The sequence below is a fragment of the Falco punctatus genome (genome assembly GCF_963210335.1).
Source record: "Falco punctatus genome assembly, chromosome: 3".
In the NCBI taxonomy this organism is placed as follows: domain Eukaryota; kingdom Metazoa; phylum Chordata; class Aves; order Falconiformes; family Falconidae; genus Falco; species Falco punctatus.
This window is the reverse complement of record NC_137582.1, coordinates 98,837,498-98,863,893: the sequence shown is the minus strand read 5'-3', so window position 1 is coordinate 98,863,893 and position 26,396 is coordinate 98,837,498. Positions and strand designations below refer to the sequence as shown.

The 26,396-nt window shown below is 39.8% G+C and overlaps 2 protein-coding genes across 6 annotated transcripts in view; one reads left to right on the top strand and one right to left on the bottom strand.

Moving 5' to 3' along the window:
• KIF13A (kinesin family member 13A) overlaps positions 1–26,396 on the top strand; it is a 131,618-nt gene that overhangs the window by 26,526 nt on the left and 78,696 nt on the right. The gene's annotated exons all lie outside the window — the stretch shown is intronic.
• The window catches only part of RNF182 (ring finger protein 182), a 279,878-nt gene continuing 264,176 nt past the window's right edge, over positions 10,695–26,396 (bottom strand). The window contains exon 2 of the transcript XR_013926847.1: positions 10,695–10,712. The gene's annotated coding sequence lies outside the window, so the exon portion shown is untranslated. The remainder of the gene's footprint in view (positions 10,713–26,396) is intronic.

Here is a 26,396-nt window from a genome sequence, read left to right as displayed (position 1 = left end):
TGCTCCTTCACGTTCTTATCCTAATGTTACTAACCAAAAACTGCTGACCTCAGTAATATTTGCTTTCTCGGATCACTAATTAATGCTTACCAGCATTCAGAACCTGTGTACCGTTTCATGTGGCTTTCAGTGGTGTTTCAGACTGATCTACTTGTTCTGTCTTTCTTCTTCCTTAATATATGACTCCTCATTCTCTTCTGAGGATTTTTTGACAACTTCTTGAGAGACCACATGTAATTCTGCTTTATTTCTTGAACTTGTTTTGTGTAACTCTATTCCCTATGCAGGCAGATATCTAGGTAGATCATGTAGGCTGTGGGTTATTTATAGCAGAGATAATTAGCTGAGTTGCCGCTCCTGAAACAGAAGAATTGTGGCTTGGTGTTGTGGAAGTTTAGCTGATAAGCTTTGCGGGGCCGCACCTCCTCCCGTGCAGAGTCAGATCAGAATACTCAGTGCTGGACTCTCACAGCGCAAATACTGGGTGTCTCGCAAGGCGTTGTTAGCCTGTGCTGTCCATGCTGTACCTGGCGTTCATGGCTGTCTGTGTGAACTTGGAAATGGGAGGAGGTGGCAGTGATGGAGTCAAGAGCACTGCCAGGGATAGGAAAGGGCAAAAAATCAGTGGGTGTGGGCTTCTGCTACAGTTTCACTAGTTCACATGCAGTACAGGATGAGCACATGTTCAGGTAATGAGGCAAAGCTGATGGGGCGGTCTCCTAAAACTTTCAAAAGTGTGTGGGTACTGGCTTTACAAAGATAACTAACTGACTCCGCAGTGTTGATTTGGTGTTTGGGAGTATGCAACATGCTCCCAAGCATGAACTCTGTTATGTGGGATTTTCTGTTGTCAAGAGTGTTTCAGTCTACGTTCATCGTGAGTAGCAGAGTTGACTGCAGATTGCAACACAGACGGTACTAAATGGAACTACAGAGCTGTGTATGAACATTTTAAGTGGAATTTAAAGTACTCCATTAAATATTAGAAACAAAGTAGTTGAAGTACTTTGCTGAAAAGTGGGGTAAAACTCCCAGTTCGATTTAAATATACCTTTTGACCTTGCTGATTGAGCAGAATGTTACATTTAAAGCATGAGTATTTGCAGTACCAGGAAAAGAAGCATTAATTGGGAAAGAATACTTTTTTTTTTTCACTGTACTCTCTGTGAAGAGAGAACACATTCCATTGTGTAACTGCAGTACAGGATCGCTTGCACACACTTCACATCCCAGCGCAGAAACCTAGTTCTCCCTTCTTAACTGCCTCTGAATAGATGCCAGCACAGGCCACAGGCTACGGCAGCCTCTGGGTTAGCGTGCAGATGGCTGGGCCCAGCAGCCAGGGTTGACTTAGCGTGCAGGCTCTTTAAGCGTACATAGCTAATCTTAATGCTAAACCTCATAATTTCTGTGCAAGCATATCGATAGTTTCTTCCTTTCCCTGTTCTTCTTCAATTTAACATTCTTCTTCTACCTTTCCTCCTCTTGGCCTTCTACCTGCATTCTCCCAAGCTCTTTAAAGATTTTATATAAAGTGTTATCTCCAGGAATGGTGGTGTTTCAGAATAGAGAAGTTGAGTGTTGTTAGCAACTTGTGGCAGCACTCTGCTGCTTATTCTAAATTGGAAGCTTTGATTACATTTGGTTGTCTGCATTTAGTATGGTAGCATGTGTGTGTTGCTTGTCTCAGCTCCTTTGTCTGCTTTCTGTGTCTCATTCCTCTGGGTAACTTAATGGTGTAGTACTTGCTGACAGGGGTTGGTTTTTTTTTTTTTCTATTATCAACTGCTTTGTATTTATGTTTCTTTGTGCTAATTGCTAAATATCTCTCTCCTGTTCTCAAACTTGTCAGGGCTGGCAGCTTGATTCCATTGTAAGATGACCATGTTTTCTAATTTAGAGTTTGGTTGGTTGGTTTTTTTTGTTTTTCTGCTGCAATAAGACAAATCTTAATAAGAGAATAACTTTTCTTTTTCACAGTGCAACTGTGCTTAGCATGCTACTGTTGAATGGGAGCTAAAACATTCACCTAGACCCCAACGAGTTTCTGCAGGGTGAATTAGAGTTTCATGTTCTCAGACTCTTGCTCCCTTAACTTGGAGTGCTCCTTTGCACAGTGTCCAGATGGAAGGTATATGCTCATTTGGTACCTAATCAGATGCTCTTCACCATCAAAAGTGTCCATTTACCTCTATATTGTTAGATATGGGCTTATCTCTGCTGCTTTTCTGCTTTATTTTGTGCCTGAGCTAATAAAAGCCTGGTTGGACTCTGTCTGCTTTTTGTCTGCACAGTAAACCTGCAACATGGATAAAATTCTCACAGATCATGGCAGTGGGAAGATATTTCAAACAACTTTTACCTTTCAGTATAACAATACAGTAGTGTTCCACTCTCTGTAAACAAATGTTCATAAAATGAGTTTGGGATATAAACCTGGCTGTGCATTCTGAGTTCACAGCTCAAAAAGACATTTTGAGGGGATGATGCTATTTGTTGCGAGCCTAGGAGGGGGGAAAAGATTGAGGAAGGACTTAAATAAAAATGAAAAGTTTTTCAAAAAAGAATGATTATCGCATCTTCAACATATTTGAACTGTAGATAGACTTTGGGCTATTTGAGTAAAATTCTGTTGAGAACACTGCACGTTTTTGAACACGGGTTTTAAATGTAAAAGTGTATCTGGAGAGAAACATTGTTCAAGGAAACAACTATTTAACACGGGTATGCTGTGCAGGCTGTTAAGTTAGAGTTCAGGATGTCTCCACTTGTGTATTCTGTAAAGATTCCTGTGTGATGGTGTCTGCCATCGATAAATACGAGAGTTACCAAAGTGTAGGAAGTCAGTGTGGGAAGGTGATTATGATAACCAGCAGTCTTTGTATTTGGTATCAAAGTTGCTTAGTCCATCAATAGGGTCTTTATAAGATCTGAAAAGATGCAAAATCAAACTTTTGTTAATAATTACAGCCCTCTGGAATTTTAGAATTTAGATTCTTAATCTCTATTTCCTGTTGTCAGTTAATGGTGACTGTATTGTCCATCACCGTGTCTCTTTGAGCTTTATACCTGTCAACCTTTCTTGTAGTGGCTTTGAGTATCAGAATAGTAATTTTGCTACCAAAGTCAGGACGTTGCTGCAAATCCACTAGTGAAGTTCTGTGGAGAGAGAAGTTGTTGATCTCAAGTAGTCATTTTTCAGAGCAAAATTACCTTCTAAGCTAATTTGCTAGGTGCTTATTTCAAGCACGTTACTGTGCTTTTATGCAGAACAATGCATAGAATACATTGCTGAGCAGAGGTTTGCTGAAGCATGTGAAAGGAGTTATAGGAGTAGCTGGGCTGGGCATGCCTGTGTGAAATGCTGGATTTTGGGGGAATGAGACAGGCTTGAGTTGAAAATTAAAATAAATTTTTAATGCTTCTCTTAAAGTTACATTTTAAACTGTTTTTGGTATGAAATGGCTTCATAAACTTAAATACTTCTTTTCGAAGTTGTTAAGTTCACAGGTCAAGAACCAAAAAGAATAATCCAGAGACTTTAGTAAACAAATGTAGTAGTAAGTTACAGGTCTCAGTAGGTTGTATACAAGTTTTGATTTTAAAAGGTTTTAAAAGCAGGGCATTCCTTTTAAAAAAAAAAAAAAATATTTGATGTAATGTTTTTAAAGTAGATGTCAACTAGCTCCTGGTTTCTGTCCCTTTTCTAGAATTGCCTTTTCTGAGCACTCAGTTCTCTGGTGAACTCAGAGGCAAGTGAAGAGTAATCAGTTCTGAGCATATTCTTGCTGTCAGAAGAATATTTTTCATCATGTTCCCTGTTTCCTTGAACAAAGCGTTCCAGCTTTTTTATTCAGTAAAGATATCATCAATTACAAGTATTTAATGGGGAAAATCATATTATGATCTGTGGGTTTGGCGTTTTTTTTTGAGAGGTAAGATTATTAAAATGTATTATAGTCTAATAATTCTGCATATGGCAGATCTTAGAGCTTCAGGTCAGGAAGAAAAACATTGTGGATGCTGTTTTGTGTGGAACATTAGAGTTTGAAAGAGCAAGATATGAATGAGTGCTGGAATTCGATAAAAATGTGTTCAAAATTGTCCTAACAATTTATGCCTTACATGCTGGAATCTCTTTCACATAACCTGGAAATATGAAATGTGGCATTTCTAAGGGCTTAAAATAGTGGTCAAATTTGCAATCATATACAATACAATCCTTTCATCATGCAGCTCCTCTGAATGCATCGCAAGAGTTTAAAGGAGAACATATCCCATATACATAATTCTTTTTCAGGAATTTACAGAGGTAAAATACTGTATTCTCTCAAGAATAAATTCAGTTTGCAAATTGCTTCAGGAGACTTGTCTGGTAGGCATGCATCAGCTCTGCAATAAGTTTTTGTTTTTTTTTCCTGACTCTCTTCTTACTGCAACATGTTAATAGTAAGTATAAAATAACACCTATTTGGGGAAATAGCTAACAGCTTTAGATGGCTGTAGCTTTTTAATTTACACATGATGGCAGAAAGCCCAGGCCTGCAAGCTATTCCGTGCATCAATGCTAAACTTAAAATATAAAGCTGTTGAAAGGAACAAGTAGCAAAAAAGTAAAAGAAAACCCAATCAAAAGCAACAGTTTTATGTAAGTGACGTGTGCTGTCTTAAGTGTCTGTTGGCCAGGCAAAATTTGCTACCTTGCAATTGCTGTTTGCAGCTACTGTGGCTCAGCTGATTCTTGGTAACTCACTATGTATGAACTTACTCAAAGTATTGAGATACAGACAATTAATGGTTGTTTACATTACTGTACAACTTAATAAATTATGCAGAAATTATATCTGTGAAGGAAAGATTCTTTGAAGGGGGTTTATGCACTGAGCACTAGGTTTGTATACTGTTAAGTATTTAATAAAACTTGTCTAAAAGTGAGTGTTCCTCCTCCTCACACATTTCTGTTGGCTGGTTTTGGATGTTTGTAGTTAATGCTGCTTCATATTTTAAAAAGATGATCATGAGAGCTCCCCAAATCATGATACAGTGATTTAGTATTAGACTCTCTTATACTGGAGTTCTCTCCATTGTTAAAATCCAAGCTTTGCTCTGCTACAGAATCACAGACTGGTCGAGGTTGGAAGGGACCTCTGGAGATCATTCTGTCCAACCCCCTGCTCAAGCAGGGTCACCTGGAGCAGGTTGCACAGTCACGTCCAGGCAGGTTTTGAATGTCTCCAGGGAAGGAGCCTCCACAGCCTCTCTGGGCAGCCTGTTCAGTGCTCTGGCACCCTCAAGGGAAAGAAGTTTTTCCTCGTGTTCAGATGGAACTTCTCATGTTGCAGTTTGTGCCTTTTGCCCCTTGTCCTGTCACTGGGCACTGCTGAAAAGAGCCCGGCCCCATGCTCTTGGCGTGTGCCTGGAATATTTGTAGACCTTGACAAGATCCCCTGTCAGTCTTCTCCAGGCTGCAAAGGCCCAGCTCGCTCAGCCTTTCCTCATCAGGGAGGTGCTCCAGACCCCTCATCATCTTCACAGACTCTGTGGGACCGTCCCCAGCAGTTCTCTGTCTCCTGAACTGGGGAGCGCAGCACTGGACCCAGCACTCCAGATGTGCCTCACCAGGGCAGAGCAGAGGGCAGGATCCCCTCGACGCTCCTCCTCATGCCCCACAGGATCCCACCAGTCCCTTGGCCACCTTGGCACACTGCTGCCCCCCAGCACTCCCAGGTCCTTCCCTGCTGACCTGCTGGGGGGCAGCTCTGCCCCAGTGTGTACTGGTGCGTGGGGCTGTCCCTGTCCAGGGGCAGGACCTGACGCTTGCCTTGGTTGAACTCCATGAGGTTCCTCTCTGCCCAGCTCTCCAGCCTGCTGAGGTGTGGCTGGATGGCAGTGCAGCCTCTGGGGTACTGGGTGCTCTTGCCAGTTCTGTATCATCAGCAAACTTGCTGATGGCACACCCAGTCCCTTCATCCAGTCCCTTCATCCAGGTCGCTGATTAGTAAGTTGGACAGGACTGGACCCAGCAGTGACCCTGCGGAACACTGTGAGCTACAGCCCTCCAGCTGGACTCTGTGCTGTGGGTCACAACCCTCTGAGCTCTGCCACTCAGCCAGTTCTCAGTCCATCTCGCTGTCCACCCTCGAACCCACGTTTCCTGAGCTGACCTATAAGGATGTTATGGGAGACAGTGTCAAAATCCTTGCTGAGGTCAAGGCAGACAACATCCACTGCTCTCCCCTAGTCTACCCAGCTGGTCATTCCATCATAGAAGGCTACCAGTTTGGTCAGGCATGATTTCCCCTTGGTGAATCCATGCTGACTACTCCTGATAAGCATGTGGAGGAAAAAAAGGTTAAGAGGTGACCTCCAGAATGATCTATTCCATCACCTTTCCAGGGATGGAGGTGAGGCTGACCGGCCTGTAGTTTCCTGGGTCCTCCTTCTTGCCCTGTCTGAAGACTGGAATGACACTGGATTTCCACCAGTCCTCAGACACCTCTCTTGTTCTCCATGACCTTTCCAAGGTGATGGAGAGTGGCTTAGCAATAACATCTGCCAGCTCCCTCAGCACTCAGGGCTGCATCCCATCAGGGCCCATGGATTTGTGGATGTCACGTTTGCTTAAGTGATCTGTAACATGATTCTCCTTAACCAAGGCAAAATCTTTTCTCCAGACTTCCTCTCTTGCTTCCAAGGTCTGGGAAACCAGGGGAGTGGCCTTGGCAGTGAAGACTGAAGCAAAGAAGGCATTCAGTAACTCCACCTTCTCTGTGATCTCATCACCAGAGCACCAGCCTCATTCAGCAGCAGACCCATGTTTTCCCTAGTCATCCTTTTCCTACTGATGTAGTTGAAGAAGCCCTTCATGTTGTCCTTGACATCCCTTGCCAGATTTAATTGCAAATGGACCTTAGCCTTCCTTGTCTCCCTGCATGTTCTGACAACATCCCTGTATTCCTTCCAAGTGGCTGTCCCTTTTCCCACATACCATAACCTTTCTTCTTTTGTTTGAGGTTTGCCAGAAGCTCCTTGCTCATCCTGCCCCCTTTGCTTGATTTACTGCTCATGGGGGTGTACCTATCTTGAGCTTGGAGGAGGTGATACTTGAATATCAGCCAGCTCTCTTGGACCCTCCCCTACCTTCTGGGACCCAAACCCATGAACTTCTTCCAAGTAGGTCCTTGAAGAGGCCAAAGTTAGCTCTCCTGAAGTCCAGGGTTGCAATCCTACTTCTTGCCCTGCTTCCTCCATGTGGGATCGTGAATCCCACCCTCTTGTGGTCAGTGCAGCTAAGGCTGCCTCCAACCTTCACATCTGCAGCCAGCCCTTCTTCGATTGTGAAGACAAGGTATTGACTGATCACATTTTTTGTTGATGTTTTATAAAAATCTGTTGTAGCTGACATACTGACTTTAGATCAAAGTTTCTTTCTTCCTTGAAGTTGCTCAGGTTATTGTATATCGCTTCCATTTAAGTTGATCATTTAAGTGTGATCATTTAAGTTGAGCACTGAGAAATCTATGAATGAAAGCTGGCAAGTTTGATTAGTCCTCTGGGAGTAGCGTTGCCTTCCTTCAGTTTTCATACCTACAAAATAAGATACACTACTGGTTTTCAGACTGTGCTGTACCTATGTTGGTAAAGCACGTAGGAAGAGCCATCAATCACATAAGTTTTAACTGAGATTTGATTGTGGTGTTAGTAGCAATATTTTAGGGGGACAGGGAAGATGCATTTTTAGAAGGCATTGCAAAGGATCACCATGTGAGAGGTCAGTCCTTAATTTCAGTGCAGTTTATCAGGCAGTTTGATGTAGTAGCTTAGGAGTAAATGTTTGAGGCAACTGGAAGTTACAAAATAAGATGAGATGGCTCTTTAGTGTATTTATCAACATAGATTCTTAAACATAGCCCAAAAAAATCCCTGTATTTAACTGTACTGTCTTATAATTGTGAGTTTATTAGTAAATAGTAAAACCATTCTGATTTTATAATAGGAAAAGTAAAACCTTTGAAAAAATCTAAATAGAGAAGAATCAACATTAGTTTAATTTTTATTTAATAAAAGGCACAGTCTGATCCTTGCTTTCATGGCATATTTTCAAAGGCTGAAAGGTCTTTACTGCTGGCAGACACCTAAGTTTCTTTACTACTTCTAGGAAAGTTTTCCACTTTATAATATATTCCAGTGGCTCCTGTGCAGTATTAAACCTTACAAATTGGTTGTGAAGGGGAGAAAAATGCTGACAAATCTATTGTGATGTACGAGCTATGGATTCCTTTCTATTAAAGAAAATTCAGACGACATTCATTTACTAGCAAAAGTTTTACCTATTCCTTCTGAATTGTACCTTTTTCTATATATTCAGTCCACGTGAGGAGCAGTGCTTTTGAATTCCTCGCAGTTGAGGAGAGGCATAGTACCTATACTTCTAGCTTCCTAAAATGAAATGCTGTATAATTTAAGACTGAAGGTTTCAGGCTTCTGCAGAAAAGTGAGTGAAACTGTAGATATCTAAGTCTGGATGAACAACTGAGCTTGAACTCCGGAGTGTGATCAGGTAGTGCTCGGCACATCAGCTGAGGTGATGTGTATTATTATAATTATAATATTGATATTATATTAATATTGAATATATAATAACACATATTATTATTATATTAAGTTACTACCCTTCAACTGTTTATTACTGTGCCCTGAGAGTTAATTTCAGTGTTAATTCTTCACTTGAAGAACAGGTGCTTTGTAGCATTTCAGTATTTTTTTTCAACTGTGATACTTAAATAATAAAATACTTTTTTTTAAAAAAAGATACTTTTATTTTGCTAATGGTAAATTAATAACTTCACAGATATACCAAGAACGGAAGGTTTCTTAATGTACCAATGACTAACAGCTAAAAGCTCAAGTCCTGTGAAGGGAGGGGCACAAGTATAGTTATTTCATTGTACTTCATTATTGGAAGAATAATGCTCAAGGAAAGAAAGAGTGTAGCTGCTAACTTGAGGAAACAAGATAGGTCTTTCCTTTTGCCTTTGACAGTCTTGTGCTTCTCCTCTTTCTGGATTGTGTGGTGGGTGAGACAAGTCAGCCTCTTTTCTGAAATGTAGAAGGCTTTGACCTGCTGGCTTGGACAAACCTGGGATGGTGATTGCCATCCTCTGGGTTTCTGGTGTCACAGAAGATGTCTTTGTCTTCAAAGCCTGCGCTAAGAGTTACACCTTTAACCTTTTCTTTCTTTAATACTATGTTTCAGGGTGCTAGTGGGGTGGTGTTGGCAAATCGGGAGGAGTATAGTAGGAAAATGGAAGAAATGGTCACAATATGGGATTTCATAGGTTTGGGAGGAGGTACGTGGTAATGCATTTTGGTTACCATCAAATATAAGATGGTTAATCTTTTTTCATTGTCCATGTCTATCAGCTGGGACCATCTTTTTTTAACAGTAGGGTGCCCTGTGTGTTTGGGCTCAGTTTACTGAAAGATAAGGACCAGGAATGACTTGGATATGGAAAACGGAAGCCTTGTGCAGGCAGAAGATGGACTGCTCTAACACATGTACGACTTTGGACAGAATCTGTAGAAGGACAAAAGATAGAAGAGCATTATGGATTGTGAGCTGTGTCAAGAGGATGAGGAAGAAGTGTTGTTTAGTTTTGGGGGAGCATGATAGTCAAGAGCTGGTGACAGTTCACAAGAGAATTTCTACTGAGCATGTGTATTTAATAAATAAGATAAATTACCAGTAAGTGGCACATATTCAAACTGTTCAAGTTTTGTTTCCTTGGTTTTGATGCTTACTCATGCCTACAGTAACACTGCTGTGACTTCAGGGAGAAGGGAGGGTGGAAATCCCACTAAAATTGTGGTTAAATTTCATTTTTAATATCTCCCAGATCATAGTCCCAGAAGTCTGCAATTTGCAAGGACAGGAACATAGAATTCCCCAGTGTGTATTCAAGATGATGGATTGGTTGGGTGTTCTTCAGTAGTTTGTCTCTTGTGTGTTTAAAATATAAAAGGACATGTAAAATCTTAATCAGTGTTCAATTAAGTATTGTTTGTGAGAGAGAAAAACTTTTCTGGACACTTGCTTCAAGAGGCAGTTGGAGAATGAGCACCTTTGAAACATTAGGGATGCCTCTGATCTTAGAAATCTATTTCCATTTATATACAGGAAACTACATATTACCTTCATGTAGCAGCTTTTCATCTTTTTAAGTAATGTTAGCCTAGTTGATTGACACATTTGAAAAAAAGTATTTGTATTGCTTTTTGAGATTGTTATTAAAAACAGGTGCCAAGAAAATAGAAGGTGTTTTTTTTTAAATGGTGAAAAGGTTCATGGCGGTGCTTAGGCCCTTCTTTTGAGATAAGCAGAAACTTTGCTGTGCAAGGCTGCTGGTAATGAGCTTGACTTTTATTATTGCCAGCTGAATAAGCAGCTAACAGAATTTTATATTAGTCTTACACCAGCTGGAGTCAGCACAGATGGCAGTAATAGTTTCCATCACTGGGCAAAGATAAATGACTGCTCTGTTGTAAAGATGGAGGAGTGTTAGAGATCCCAAGTAATCTATTTGCTAGTATTCATTAAGACACTGAGTATCTGTAAGACCAAGTCCTGAAGCAAACTATACTAAATTTTTGTGAACTTCATTATTATTGACAACCTTGATGTTAAGAAAAGCACCTTTTTAATAAAAAATAAACTTCGAGATGACAGAGAAGTGAAGTGTTTGTAAATAGACAAGGTGCAATGGATCAGATAGTGTGTATGTGCAGTTACAGTAAATTAGAATCATCTGTGTCTTGAATTTGGAGGAAAAAATGGAGACTGCATTGTTGGGAAATGTTTTCTTTTTCCTCAGCTTGTGGCGGAGGTGGAGAATGGAGGCAATGTCTCACATAGGGACTGCAGGAAGCTGCAAATAGAATAGTCAGTGTTTAGCACTGGAAGAAAAAAATCCTCTGATAGAAATTGAAGCTTAGATGAGGTGATTTAGTTGGAATTGGGTCGGAAGGCACTGGTTTCTGTTGGGATGGGAAAATTGTTGTAAATCCCTTATCACAATTTTCCGAGATTATGGAAGTAATTTGCAGTAATGAAGAATTGACGGCTTTTAAAAGCTCTTCAGGAATTAGTTTGCAAAAAAAAAAAAGTTCATGAAAGTAACTTCTCTGTTTTGGCTTTCTGTGAATACAAAAACATTTGAAATGTGTTTTCTGAAGAAGTGCATCTGTGTGTTGTTTTTTTTTTAAGTTTATTCCTTTTCCCTTTTTTTTTTTTATCCTCTGTGAAGACATGATAAAGTATATCTTTGTGATTATGCTTTACACTCTAAGTTGTGGGGTTTTGTATTCTATATTTCATATCTTTGTTCTATACAGTACCTTAGTGTTTTTGTTCAGCATTTTTTTAGATCAACAGATAATACCATCAATTCAAATAACTTTATGTACTTGGTGGTGAGACAGCTGTGCAGAAAAGATTATTCTCTGTTATCTTTGAAAAATGAGTAAATGAAGTGAGTGGTAAAGATACAGTAGTAACTCATTAAAAAAAACCCCAACCCCCCAGACTTAACTGTTTTTTGTTTATGGCATAGAGGAGAAGAAACCTTTAAATAATTTCTTTGACTGTAGAGCTCTTTGCAGGATGTGGGCAAAGGAAACAATTGAGCAACACTTGGAGGGCAAAGATGGGCTTTTCCTTTGTTTCCCTGCCAGAGTCACTGAGCCTTCCCTTGCTGTAGAGCACCGTGCAGAAGCTCTGGCATCTCACACAAGATGAGATTTACCCTACAGGGAAAATGGATTGAGCGTATATATTTGGTATGGCTTTGAATTACAGTTGTTCACGTAAGTTGTTAATGGTTCAGATGACATTTTGGAAGTATATTTCTAAGGTTGAGGTGTTTTAAGAGTTCTTAGCAGATCTCTCACTGTTAATCTAGCATTGCTGTTGACGATGAAAGAAGAGCGAAGGTAGCCTGGTCGTAGGTATGTCTGTCGCTGTTGAGTGACAGAGGTGCTCAAGGCTCTGTCTAACATTGCCGTGTTGTGCATCCCTTCTGGAGGACAGTTAGTGTAAAGGGGTTGAAGCCTAGCTTTGGGTTTATGTTCCAGGCTGTGCCAGGTTTTGGTACCAAGGTGAGGTGTGTGAGAACAGTAATCTTTCATTCATGGAAAGCTGGGGTATATTTCACTGTGGCTTCCTACAGGACAACTCAGGTTTGACCGTGAAAGTACAACGGGGACTCGCAGATTGCTGAGGGTTAGTCAGTGTATAGAGTACACAGTTTTATTTGTTACCTCCCCCACCCCTCTTCATGTGTGAGATGTGTTTCTGAAAGAGAGCTGATATTTGATCATGGTGAGACCTCTTAAGAAAACCAGTTTTGAGACAGCTCTTTAAATGGGCTGTATAGTTAAATTTTTTGAAAACAAGCTTAGAGAGATTTCAGGTTTGTAAAAACGTACTTTTAAACTGCTTAGTTATTTGGAAATTACTACTTATATTTTCCTATATTCTTTTCATTGCTATTCCTTCCTCAAACTAAAACATGCATTTCCAAAATCTCTCTTGCAGTCATTTGCTTATATGCCCCTCTGAAAGCTTAACTATGAGCTAGCTACTCATATTGTAGTAATGATAAAGTTTACTTTAGATACACTAAACTGCTCTCTAGGACTAGCATTGGATGGATTTTATTCCTTCTCTGGAAAATTAATGACCAAGATACCAAGTTTACCGAGGGTGCCGTCATTTGTCTGTTGTAATTATTTATCCCAAACCATGAAATTGATAAAATATGACTTTAATTTAAAGATCATGCTGGTTTGGGACCTGATGTGGCATGTGAAATTTCACCCCTTTTCGCAGACCTATGGTTTTGTAGGTGGGTGTTTGTCTACATTAGAAGGCTGCACAGCAGGGTAGAAGTACCCTTAGAAGCAGAAATAATGCTGTGTGTCTGTGCTCGTGGTACTATCCAAACTCAGATATTTTCCTGAAGCTCTCTGTTTTTCTACTCTTTCAACAGAGAAATTAACAATCTCTTTTTTTCCCCAGCCTTTGATTAGCATAGTAAATAAACTTGAGTTGTATCACTTGTTTATACAGGTCTTAATCAGAACTTTTTTTCACAGCTTTGCTCCATTTCCACAGAGCTTCCCTTTTACTGTAATTTGATGTTATGTTTGACCTGAAGTATGAAGCTTTCATGGGAACAGAAGGTCTGGGGGATTGTTCAAGGACTGGTTTGCTTTTGAAGCAGGATTCCTGGTTAGCTTTCATGCCAATAGTTAGACCGTGCCAATAAGGAAACAATTGCTTTTGCTGATAATTGTTCCTTCAAATGCTTGTTTGGGGCTGTTGCTTTAGAAGGACACATGCTTTGATGGAGACTATTACAGCATATTTCTATCACTTTTTCTGAGGAGAGTAATTTGGAAAAATATTAATAATTTGTGAGGTATTACTACAGTAAAAGAAAAGCTCTCCTGTGCCTCGCATATTTAAATGATGCTGACTGTGCAGTTTTCATGTTGTTTTGCTGTGGGTTAATCATTAATATGTAGTATATATGCATAACATGCCCCAGGACACAGACACATAAGTTGGTTAACCCATGGCATTTCAAGCTCTGTTTTGAAAGACTGCAGACACCTCATGAAACCCCTGAAGGTGATTTGTCTACAGATACGGGCCTAAGTGTATCTCTGGATGAATTCGGGCTGTATTTCTCATGCTTAAGGTCCTGCCTTTCAAGGCACAGCCCTCTGTTTCTCATTTCTGACAGTCTCTGGTTTGTATAGACACCTGACACCTGACTTGATCTAGGGTTATTGCTTGGACCGTGCCCTTTTCTGCTTTGGATTCATGAAGCACTATGTCTTTAAGTTCTTGGGAAATCTGGTAGCCAAGTACTGAAGGCTGATGAACCTAGCCAGCCATTGGATTAATTCATGTTACTGCAACTGGAAACGCTGTGTTACAGTAGCTTCTTCTGCTTTTTTTAAAATAACCATGTATTTTCCCTATGGAACAGACCAGGTGAGCTACACATTCTTTTCAAATATTTTAGAAAAGAAAACATTCTCTCACCTTGTATTTCTTTAATATTGATCTAAAATTGGATCCCATTATATGAACCTATCCTTGCATATAGAAGAGGACAGATCCAGTTGCTGCTTTGGCCTAAACAGATTTATGCTGAATTTCCAGTCAAAACCACCGGTGGGTTACAGAACTCCAGTGCACACCCTTATCTTCTGTTCATCACTTCTGACTGGACTGTTGCTCTGGAAACCGTTGTAATGTCGCAAGTGACTTCATTATGATTAAATGAGGGGAAAAAAAATAGAACAAAAGAGCACATTCCTGTTTCAACATGCAACTTGGAAACTGAAACTGTCTCACATACATTCTCTGTATTTCATAGCACTTTTTCGTAACAGGACACAGATCTGTCCTGCTAGTCAGGAATAAAATCTGTACTTTGAAATTCCTGTTCTTTATTTGCTTTAAATAAATTCTGTAATCAACTGATGTAATCAACAAGGGTAGCTGTTTTGGACTTTGTTAAAAGCTCTGCATGTATCTGTCAAAAAAGAACCAATTAGTATTTACACTTCCATCTTTTGTCCTTCACAGAGACTTAATTAGTTGTCTTAAACACTGAGAAAGCTGTAGTTTCCAATTATATACTTTATTTATATTTTATATTTCTTCTCCTAAAAAGGATTGCTTTATATTTATTTCCAGTATCTATATAATATCTGAGTTTCTGAAACAGGTCTATAACTGCAATGAAACAGAAGACTGTAAAAATGTGCCAGGATGCTGCAAAATTATTTGGCACTGGCTCAGCGTTATTACTCATCTAAAGGGATTTTTATGTCTTTTATGGTTACTTATGGTTTTTTTTTCTCAGTTTACATTTAATAGCTTGTCTGGTAAGTTAAATCTTTAATGCTGTATGGTAAATAAATAAAACTTGTTCATGACTAAAAAAGTGGAATACAGCATTACGGTTCCCTAGATCTGCCCCCCATCTTTTTTTCCTCTTACTCTCTAGAAGCTGCTTGCTGAAGGTTACCCAGTCTCTAGTTTTCTAAACAGTGAAGTCTTCTATCCGTGCAGCTTGTATTCAAAAAACATATAATGGTTGGTGAGAGGGAGGAGAATACCAGATTGGTAGCTCTCCAGGGGTGCTACCACTACCTGGCACAGTGGCACATGCTGTGCTGGCTGGATGTCCAGCTAATTAACCCTGACCGTCCTGCTGGTCCTCAGCTGCTGGGTTGCTCACTGCTTTCTGTGGTAGCATGGTGCGCTGGTGGTCACGCGTTGGTACTTTGCTGCCAATCTCTCCAGAACTAGTTTCTGAGCTGTGGCAGCCTGTCCTTGTTCTGGGTCTTACGATAAAGGGGGCTGCCTGCTGCTCGCTCAGGGATGTGCAGTCACCTGCACTGACATTCAGAGCGCTCCTTGCTACTCCTCCTCCTGTGCAAAGGTGAAATCAGTAATAGGTCTGCGAAAGTTCGAAAAGTCTTGGCATACACGTTGCCATTAAGACTTCAAAGATAATGACAAAGCTGAGGGATGTGCGTACAAGGAGAACTAATTTCAGTCATGTTGCTCCCAGGAACAGCTTGATAGGTGCCACCACAAATTAAGATGATGAGTTTGGGACACATGTTTAACTCAGTCTTTTTTTTTTTCTTTTCTCGACCTTCATTTATTCGACTTTTTTGTTGTCCTGGTGGGGTGCAGTGAATGAAGTAGTTGACTTGTGAAACAGTGTAACAGAAGTGGCTGAAGTATAAAAGTAAGTGGGGTGAGGCGTGCTACACGGACACGAGTAGTTTTTTCTTTGGCTCTATCTATATGAATTGCTTAAATTGACATTTGAAGCCACTGATAAACTTTAAAGTCATTAGTAGTTCCAAGTAAATGGCCATTTTCTTCCCCTAACACTAAAGCCTGCCTCTTTTGGCAAAGCAAAATGACTAAGCCTATCCTGAGTAATACATGAATTATCTTTTCCATTATCTCTCAGGAAGTTCAGATTGTTGCTAAAACCTTGCGTACTACTGATCTGCTACCTGAGGAATGTGTCCACTCCCTCTATTGTATAAATACGTGGTGTAACTGTTAAGATGAATCTGTTGTTCAGTTCTTTCTGGAAAAATAATTAAAGGTATCAAAACAGTACACTGTCTTGTGCAAAGCAATGATTTTCTCTGAATGTATGTTTTTATAATCTATGTAGGTAGATGTAGATGAGGAGCTTAACTCTAAGAATCTTTGCATAATATCACGTGTCCTTTTGCTTTTGTTGCTGGAATCCTAGGTTAATTTCTGAATCATAAATTCTGATTGCAATATAAAGACAGCCACTTAGGTATGCTGTGTCTGAAGAAGCTCTGGAGTAGGACTTTATTAAGGGAAGTATTGTGAATATGGATATTCCTGGATAAATCAAATGCTGATAACAATACACGCAAAGTGTACATTTGTTCAATTGGAAGTCCATCACAGTAGTCCTGTGAATTATCATCAGTTTAATAAATGACATGGGGTGTGTAAATAGGTATTTAATTCACAAAATTCAGGCAGTCCTATTTTCATTGCATGCTGAATATGCTGAACATACTTGATATTTTTAGCAGATACACATTGTACTGAGACACTGTAGTTGTGAGAGGCCAGCTCTTTCTGAATTGCTATTTATAGGCCGGCCTGGAATGCTCACATGATGATACTGTTTGTAGTCTTGGGTATTTAAATTGCCAGCAATGCTATGGCAAAGAGCTTCTCAGTATTTCCATTATACAATTCTGTTTCCAAGCCATATACCTGGTGCCTAACATAAAGCTTGGTTTGGAGACTGGGGATGTACCTCCTTTGCAAGTGGAATAAATGCAATTGTCTTGTTTTTGAAAGAGCTATGTGATTGCAGTGACTTGTGTATTTCATTATTGTGTTGCTACAACAAATATTAAAACACATGGAGGTTAAAACAGGATCTGAAAAGTATTCATGGAAAAACGGTCAAAGAACAGACAAAACTGAAACTTAAAGGTTGCAGTTTGTATGTGAGATCACTGTAGTACAGTGGAGTTCAAAATGTCAAAGGCACAACAGATTTTGAGCTGGGTTAGTGAGGCCCTGTTGAAAATATAGGCCAAAATTAACATTGGCAATATGTCAGCGTTTTGTTTCAAAGTGTTCTTTAGTTTTATTAGCTTAGGTTCTTGCCAGTTCTTCAGCACAGTGATTAAAAAGAAGAAAAAAAAAAACCCCCAAAAAAACACCAAAAAAAAAGAACTTGATTTGAAGAGAGTTAGAAAAGGAGGAACAGAACATAACCAAGGTAGCAGGAAAAGAGTACTACTTATGTAGTTATAATAAAGTACATAAAGGCAAAAACCAATTATTTTTTTTTTTTTTGGTTTTGGCTCTTTAATGGCATTTTTCTGTCTGCCTTCTACCTAGCCTGTTGTTTTTTTGCCTGTCTTGCTAAAATGGCTTGGATTGCTTACTTTTCACTTTAGGGTATTGATCTTTGGTTAAGTGAGGTAAGGCTTCCCTGTGTTCGTCTTGTAAAGTATTAAAGGCTGAATTTTGTATCTTCTGTATTTACTAACCTTCAGTTTTATTCTCTAGTACCATTCCACCAGCTTAATTTACAACACAGCGAGATGTGAAGAAGCAGCTTTGTGTAGCAAAGGGTACTTTTGTGCATTTAAACTTGGGGCTTACAAGCTAATTAACTTGGTCCTTCTTAATTTTAGTTTAAATTTTGAGAAATCTTGCTGGTCAGCTTTTGGATCTTGAGCACTTACTTTCTGTTCTAAAGAATTCATCTTTATTACCAAGTTAATCTCAGTAACAGTGGGAGGGAGGAGTTAAATTTTTTTGTGGGATCTCCTATCATCTCTTCTAGTTGTTCTTATAAAGCTCCAAAAGCAGCTTCAGAAGTTCACCTGCATTAAAAAAACCCTTACATTTACTAATAATCTTCTTTCTAAAGTCACAGTTGCTCAGAAGATCTATTTTCCGCTGGTTATGAGTAGAAACTCAGCCATTATATTCTCAGAGTGGTGTATTGTTACAACACTGAACAAATTGTCTTACAACAACAGCAAATGTGATACTTGAAAAAAGGATATTTTTTATAATTAGGCCCAGGCTTTTACAATTAGGTTTGTGAACATTTCTCCCGACTTCAGGTGCACAGAGCAGTATCTTGGTGCTCCATTCTCTTTGCTTAGCACCACACCGCTGTGACAGCATTGCTTGTCAATGCAGATTTTGAAGAGGCTATTTTATGTTTGCTCTTTACATGTCTCTTCTGTTAAGGTGGTCCTCTGAAGCAGCACGCCTGGGGGACAGAAAAGGCAGTAGCTATGCTTGTGCAGGCATGAGTCCGCAGTGCTGTCTGTCACTTGTGTCGAGATTGCAGTTGAGGGGCTGTGGATTCATCTGTCGCCCTTTATACCTTCAGCCACATACGCAGGGACCTTTGCTTACGGGTGCTCCCGCTGCTGCAACTAGGTCCTGTGAGGTAAAAGTTGGAGATACCGAGCACTATCCGCTTCTGCTGCCTACCACTGGGATACACGAAGAGATGACCGCTGGTTGTAATTTTCTTCTCTAAGGAAAAAAGAATCTTTCTCTTCCATTTGCCCTCCTATTCTCCCCTTCCCCTATCCAAAAGGTTGAAGAATTAATTCATCATGCTTGAAATAAAGAATGAAGTCATTTTAGAAAGGGGATTTAAGCGTGGAATCCCCATTAACAGAACAAAGTCAGGAGAGGATTTGGTGAGACTTCTTGCTGTACAGAGGAGGCCCTCCCTCCCTCCCTCTAAAGGAACTAGTATGGTACCAATGATTATTCAGTTTGACAGACTGGGATTATGTTTGATTTAATGTATGCAATATTGTCTTCCAGAGAATTTTTTGAATGAGAGAGGATTTAATAATTCTTGATGCTTCCTGCAGTGCTCTACAAAAATTATCTCTATTTGTAACTGCCCAAGAGTCAAGAGTTGCTGTTCTCATAGTAGCTAACCTACTAACCTGGAATATCTTCATACAGATTAGTTCAAAAAAAGTGCCATTTGGAAAAGCTAGGTTTCTGTTAAAAGGTGGGGGTTTTTTACACATTGTATATGTATACAAATTACACATCCGTAAAAAAATGTATAAAATTTTAATGTATTCCTATTTTTTGCAGTTAACTTATTTTTGGCTTAGCTTGACAGTAGTTTTTATACAACTGCTGTATAACTAAAGGAAATACTATATTGAGCTTTTAAGTTTTGATTGTACCTGTTAGGGGCAGATTCCACTGCCTAAAAAGAGGGGGGTTAAAGACACATTAAATATGATATAATTGCTTTTCTGTTGACTAGTTTGCTACAAGTGTTGCACAGAGGAGTAGATGCAGGTGTGTTCAGTAAGATATGCAGAGAACATTCGTTTTTGTGGCAGGTGGCACAAGGTACATTAAGTAGAAACAGAATTGCAATCCCAAAATGTAGCAGCTTAGTTTATAGTATAGTAACCGAGATGGAAAGATGTGCCTGTATCCGGAGGAAGCTTTTGTATGTTTCATTTATCTTGATACTCAGTGTTTAGGAAGTGAGGGATAGAAAAAGCTAAGATGTCTGTAAGATTATCCATTCCAACCTACTAAGAAGACAACTGTGAATAAAGCAAATATTTTTGGTCCTTTATGAGGCAAAAATACTGTCTCTAGCCTAGCATTTTTCCTGGAGTAGTATTTCTTAGATGCAGCTTTTGAATTGGATGATGCCACAAATCTTTTTGTAGCATATTAAAAATAATAAATAAAAAAAAGGAGTATTGAATATAGCTTCATGTCCCAAGCTTTAGATTTGATTGAGCAGACAGGTCCTAAGGTAGAAGGATATTTTTGCTGTATTTCACAACTCGGTACTGTCGTTTTGTTTGTTGACTTTGTATTGCCCTTTTTCAAATTGCTGTATTTTTAAATCTGCAACTTTTTCTTCTGAAACAATGGTTAATGGTGTTTTAATAATGGTATTGTTGTTTCAGGTAATTGGAGAAAGCTGAAGGTCCCTTCCAAACCATTTTATGATTTTGCAGTTAACTTGTCAACACTGTTAATTTATTTAAAAAATAAGTGTCTAGCAAAAGTATTGATAGCATTTTAAAGTCAGACTTCATTATTTTCTGCAGTGTTATTCAGCAATTCCTACGTGTGTGGTATTGGGTGGATAGTTTGGCTGAGGTCTTGCACATGATTTTGTCCTGTTTGGAAAGGACATACTCTTTTTGCATATGTTAAAAGACTTCTGGAAGATTCAAAATAATTTTACAGGTTCTAGTGAGTTATTTTAAGCTAACGCACTGATATTTGTGCTTCAAGTGTTTTGGAGGAAAAGGAGCCAGTCACAATCCACGGACTGCAGCTTTTGATTTCTCTTGGTTCATAAGAATCACAGACTCTGTAGGGATGAGCCACGTGTTCAACTAAAATCTTCTTCCCAAGCCTGCACATCTCACACGGAGTACTGAAGACATCTCTGTTTGGTCTGGTATTTCATCAATAAATGAACTGGAGAAGGGGTGAGTACTGGTATGACAGAATATATTGGCAGCCCTGTGCTGCTGCTGTTGTTGGAATGTGGCAGCCACAGAAAGCTGTGGGAGGACCTTCAGGTGGGTTGTGGCTGGCTGATAAAAGGGTACGTGAAACTCGCTGTGAAATTCAAAACTCTTATGACCTTACGTACCCAGCCGTGGCTTCTGGACTCCCTGTTCTCAGGAGAATTATCTTGGAGTTATGCTTGTTCTAGGGAAACAAGCTTAGTGCTCAGCAAATGGGTGAAAAACAGCAAGGGACTCTTATGTTACTGGGGAAGCATGTTGGGAAAGATTGGGGAATGAGGGAGGAAGCTTCATGTCTTTGCAGCTGCAAAGTGATCTTGACTGCTGTGCTTTATTCTGGCCCTCCTGTCCCAAAAAGGTGTGCTGGAGCTAGGGAGAAGTAGAGAATGGCAGTAAGGGTGGTGAGCTTACAGACTGCTTTTACAGGGGGAATCAAAAAAAAAAAGTGAGAGGTCTTTGGTCTAGAAGATGACAGCTGGGGAGGGGAAGAAGGGGTATGGTTGAGATCTGCACATCCGTGAATAGCAGGAGGAATGATTCACTGCCTGCTACAGGAACTGTGGGGCTTTGCCTTAAGTTATCATGGGGTGGGTTCAGAACAAATACAAAGATATGCCCATAATTAAACTGCAGACTTTGTGACAGGATAGTGTCACTTTTTAAGGTCCATATGATTAAAAAAATGTTTAGGTAAATTAGTATGGGAGACAAAAGGCTGTTAAGCTCAGGCATACCAGTTAATTTTGTCTCGAGTTTCTCGTTGCCTGTGGCAGGTGGGAGTGCCTATGTTCTGCAGCTGCACCAGGCTGCTGCTGAGTTTTCTGCTGTGTTCATCAGGTGTCTTCATTAACAGGTCTGATGACTGTCAGAGGCAAGATCTGTCCCTTGCGTGGTATGCCAGCGGCCTAGCTGTTAGCACAAGTTCTCTCTCCGGGGTTCATATTCCCAACTGCATTCTGACATTGACTGTGCACGTGCCCTGCATTTGCTACAGCTGATTTCTGGTTCTGTAAACTGAATCAGTGAAGATAATTTTTAAAACAAAGAATGGCAGAACAACCTATTGCTCCCTGCTGATGCTCCGACCCCCTCGCCCTGCAGTTATCTGTCAGGGTGTAGCTGAATGTGACAGGCTGTGGCATGGAGCTGGGAACAAGAAGCTGGAGAAGAGCAGAAATTTCTTAAACTGGCTTTGCCTACTGTAGGATTGTGGTGAGGTATTCTTAGGGCAACTGTTGCCAATTCTGTTAGTCTGAAGCTTACTCATTCTACCTCAGACCTGAAACAGAGCATGCAACCCTTGAAACCCTACCTGTTTTTCCTCCTCCCCCATGCCCTGCGGAGATAAAACTATTTCACCTGTAGCCTAATTAAAGATACAATCTGTGCTTTCAAAGTTTTCCCTTCTCTGTTTCTGAGATGTTCTGGGAAAGAATTTGCTAGCTAAAGTAGTTCTTCAGCTTTCAAATATTAAGCAGTTTCTATGGTTCTTGCCACCTCCTTTCTTTCTGATCTCCAATGCAAACAGGATTTTGTCATAATTCATCTGTTTGCAATCCACAGAAAACCTAGGCAGTGGTTCTTCAAGAGTGCTGTAGGAATATAGCAAAGGGTAGAAGGAGTTAGGCTTTCTGTGCAAAAATATTTTTGTTTCTATGAATATACATATTTTCCAAACTGCTTAAATGTGAATGTTACTTCATAAGCAGTATAGTGTGAATACAACATAGGAACTATGCCATTCTAGAAGACAGTAGAACCTCTTTTGGAACGTTCTCTGTGTTTCAGATTCACTATGCTTAAGAAATATGAATTCAAACTGTTTTGAAGTTAAGATGGCCAGTGGACTGCAGTCCTCTATGTAAAAATGTACTTAAAGCTAGGAGGGAATCGTAACACATGAGAGCATGCGTAGAAGGCTGAGTGGGATTGAAGTGCTAAGTTACAGAATACTGTTGATAAAAGAACAAATAAATTTCTTCAATATGAAAAATCGGGAAAGCTTTCTGGACAGCAGGAGAATGAATAGTCTTCCATGAGGCAGAACAACATAACTGACTTTGAATTGTTCAGAATCGTCTCAAAAGACTTCTTGGCATTGTTGCCTTTGATAGTTGGAGACTACATGACCTGGAGATCCTTGCTCTCTGTTTTACTGCTTTATTCAGCCAGTTAATGAATATTGGCAGATGGATCTCACTTTTCAGCTGTAAGAACAGACATAACTGACTTTTTTTGTTTCCAGTCTTTTCAGGAAATACTGAAAATACATTTCAGTTCTTAGGTAATTCTTTGATCGCATTGACTTGTGCACCGTAATATATTGTGATGTCCTTCTAGATTTTCTTAAAAGCCATCAATGTCTATGAAGTCTGAGATTACTTCTGTTTCTCTTATGCTGTCTTGTAATGCTCACTGAAACTGTGTTCTTGCTGTGCTTGTGATCCTGTGCTTCCTATGTCCACATTTATTCTTTGAAATAAACATTTCTTATATTGGTAGCTGCTTGTTATACTTGCACCTGCAGTTTAACTTTTAACTTACACTGTAGTATTGGTGTATGTTTTCAGACAAATTGCAGTTTTTATGGGACAGAGGCTTTTTTTGTGTGTATTGTAAAAATGAAGTTTATTTTAATCAAACAAATAATTATAAATTATGCCCCTTTTCTAAATGTGAATGAGACACTACAATTGCTTGAATTTGGCCGTGAACACATTCTCCACCGAGGCACTTCAAAGGTACATCGGTCTTCCCTTAACTTTATTGGCAGAGTCTCTATGTAAAGTCAGCATTAAATCAACTTTGTCTGTTTTAACCATTCATGATATTTCTGACTTGCACATGCAAAATTTTTTTTTAAGAATTACTCGGAATTTGTACCTTATCCCTTCTGGATTTTACTAAGAGTTTTCTTTCAGACTTTGTCTTTAAGCATTTAATTTGCATTGGAGCTGTAAAGAACCGTGACATTCTTAGCAATGACTGAGGCGATCTGCTTGAACTAAAGAAAATAGAGAGTAAATTAAACCCCCTTTACCTGCCAGAGCAAATTAAAAGTTGTTACTGTGGTGTTAAAGTAGTACTGTCCAAACTCGTTCACTGAAAGTAGGTGAAACCTGGATGCCAGCCCTTGCCTGATAGTGTCACTTGGATGAGCACAATGAATAACATTCTTCACGGCAGACTGTCTTTTTGGAGATGTGAAGAAATTTCAGAAGTGAAAAACAGGTGTGAAACCCCACTGAAGGTTGCTGGTCTGCCACAAACTTTATATTTCATGTTGAAAGTGTTTTTCTGTGAAACTGATATATATGGGTTGGTGTGGGGAGCACATAATCTAAGGATTTTGGGGTATTTTTTTATTGAGTTTAATTGACCCAAGTCTAGGATGAAAGTAATGGTTACAAATTCTCTAATCACAAACATTGCAGATCATCTCTTATACTAATGTTCATGCTGCTACTCTAAGATGCTGCTACTCTAAGCCACAACATCTTAATTGATTTTAGCATTTTTCACAGAGAGGTTGAGGTTGGCAGGGACCTCTGGAGGTCATCTGGTCCACCCCCCTGACGTGGGCTCCACAGGACCATGCCCAGACAGCTTTTGAGGATCCCTAAGGATGGAGCCTCCACCACCTCTCTGGCAAGCTGTGCCAGTGCTCAGTCACCCACAGTGAAAACGTGTTGCCTGATGTTCAGGGGGGATTTCGGCTTGTGCCCACTGCCTCTGGTCCTGTCACTGGGCACCACTGAAAAGAGCCTGGCTCTGCCCTCTTTGCCCCCTCCCTTCAGGTATTTATACTCATTGATAAGATCTCCCCCCTTGAGCCTTCTCTTCTCCAGGTGGGACAGCCCCAGCTCTCTCAGCCTCATGGGAAAAAGGCTCCTGTTTCTAATTTTATTTTTTTTTCTTTTTAATTTGCCCCCCAGTTCTGTCCTCCAGCATGTAAAGCCAGGCTTCCTTGAGAACATTAATTCAACCATTTAGGATACAGTTCTATCTAGAAAAAGCATTTGCATAGTACTGGATTGGAATATCATTTGGGTCTTTTAATCTGTGATCTGTTAAGGTAATATATTTCAGTCATAAAATGATCTCTGTTTTTTTTAGCCCTGGAAAGATGTTAGGCCCTTATTGTTGCTACAGGTCTAAATATTTCCGATTTTGTTGTACATAAGTGGTGTGTACGTCATTTTTCAGTCCGGTAAAATTTACGGGTCTTGTTTATTTTTCCACAGGGCTAGTTGTAGTGGTTGCAAAGAAGTTTGGAGTGTTTGTCACTCCTCCCATTTATGCCTTACTGTGTGGCACGTGGTGAGAGGGTGGTTGTCATTACTGCCAAGTGCATGTTTAACTACATGCGTAACATCATGCCTGCTAGGGAGGTCTTGCCTGTAAGCTTTGCTGTAAAAGAAGGAAATGTTTTTGGCTCAAAGCAACATAATGTTTATACAAACCATCATAAATTCACGGCTTACTGGGGAAGGGGGAGTCTGTTAAAATGGGTTGGTTTCACCGCCCCTGCTGTATAGGGGTGTTCTCTGGCAAGGTATTCAGCCCAGTAACACGTTTACCCCTCTGGTGCTTACTAGGAAGGCATCTACCATCTGTCTGAAGCCCTCATGGAAAATCTGGGTGCCATTGCAGTTGCCACCCTTCTCTGCTGGAAATTATCTGTTCTTGGATCCTAGAAATGAGTTCAGGTTGTGCTTTTGCCGGCTAGGTTCAGTAACTTAGTGCTTGATGTCCTCTCTTGGTGAAGATTGTTAGCTGACTTGGCAGTTGTTCTCCTTTTGTTGACTGATAAACTTGGAGCATACACTGAAGAATTTTTCTAGCCTTTGGGGTAACTTTTGTGGTTTGTTTCACGGGATGCTAGGTTACTAGAGCTACCTAGATTACTGCCTAAGCTTTGTAGAGATCAGTGAAGAGATCTCTATAGAGATCTTAATTGTATGAGTGCTATACAGGAATAAAGTCTCCTCAGTACTTTTAGGTGTTAGTCCTGCAACAGTCGGGAGACCTTCCTCACTTTGTCTGTTTATGTAGAGCTGATGTGAGTTTACATTCTTAGTGTATTGTTCCATACAATAACCTTTTCTTATCCCATGAATCATTCTCATTTTTCTCTGCATAGTGTCCACTTTCTGGCAAATGGTAGCAGTTTTTAATGCTGTCTGTTAAAGCAAATAATGTCTTCTCAAAGTCACCAAAATAGCTGGTGTGGCAGCCAGCTGAGATAGACTCTCTTCTGCAACATACTTTTAGTGAAGTGATGGAAATTGCTATGCCAATGTGTATTGCCATCAAACCTGGGGAAAGTTTTATTTTTGATACAAATTAACAATCAGTATTTTCTTTCCAAGTTCACTTAATATTCACATCACTAAAAACATAAGCTAGGATGAAACAGAAATAGTGATTTGTGAATTTTGCTGCATGTCAGACAACTTTTTCGTACTACTGTTAAATCTAAAGAATGCTAACATACATTTGCAGAGCTGCGTGAAAGGATGAAGTGTCAAGCCTGATTAGCATCTCTCCTGATATCTCATTAGTAACATAAAGTAGATGAAATTTGAATGATAGTTTTCCCTGTTGTGGTAAAGGAATGTGACTGTGAGACTTGGGGGTCCTTGCCTGTTGTCCAGCCTGAACATGTGCATTGCACAAACACCTTCAGTGACTTCTTAACTATATTCTTGTGCTGATTGAAT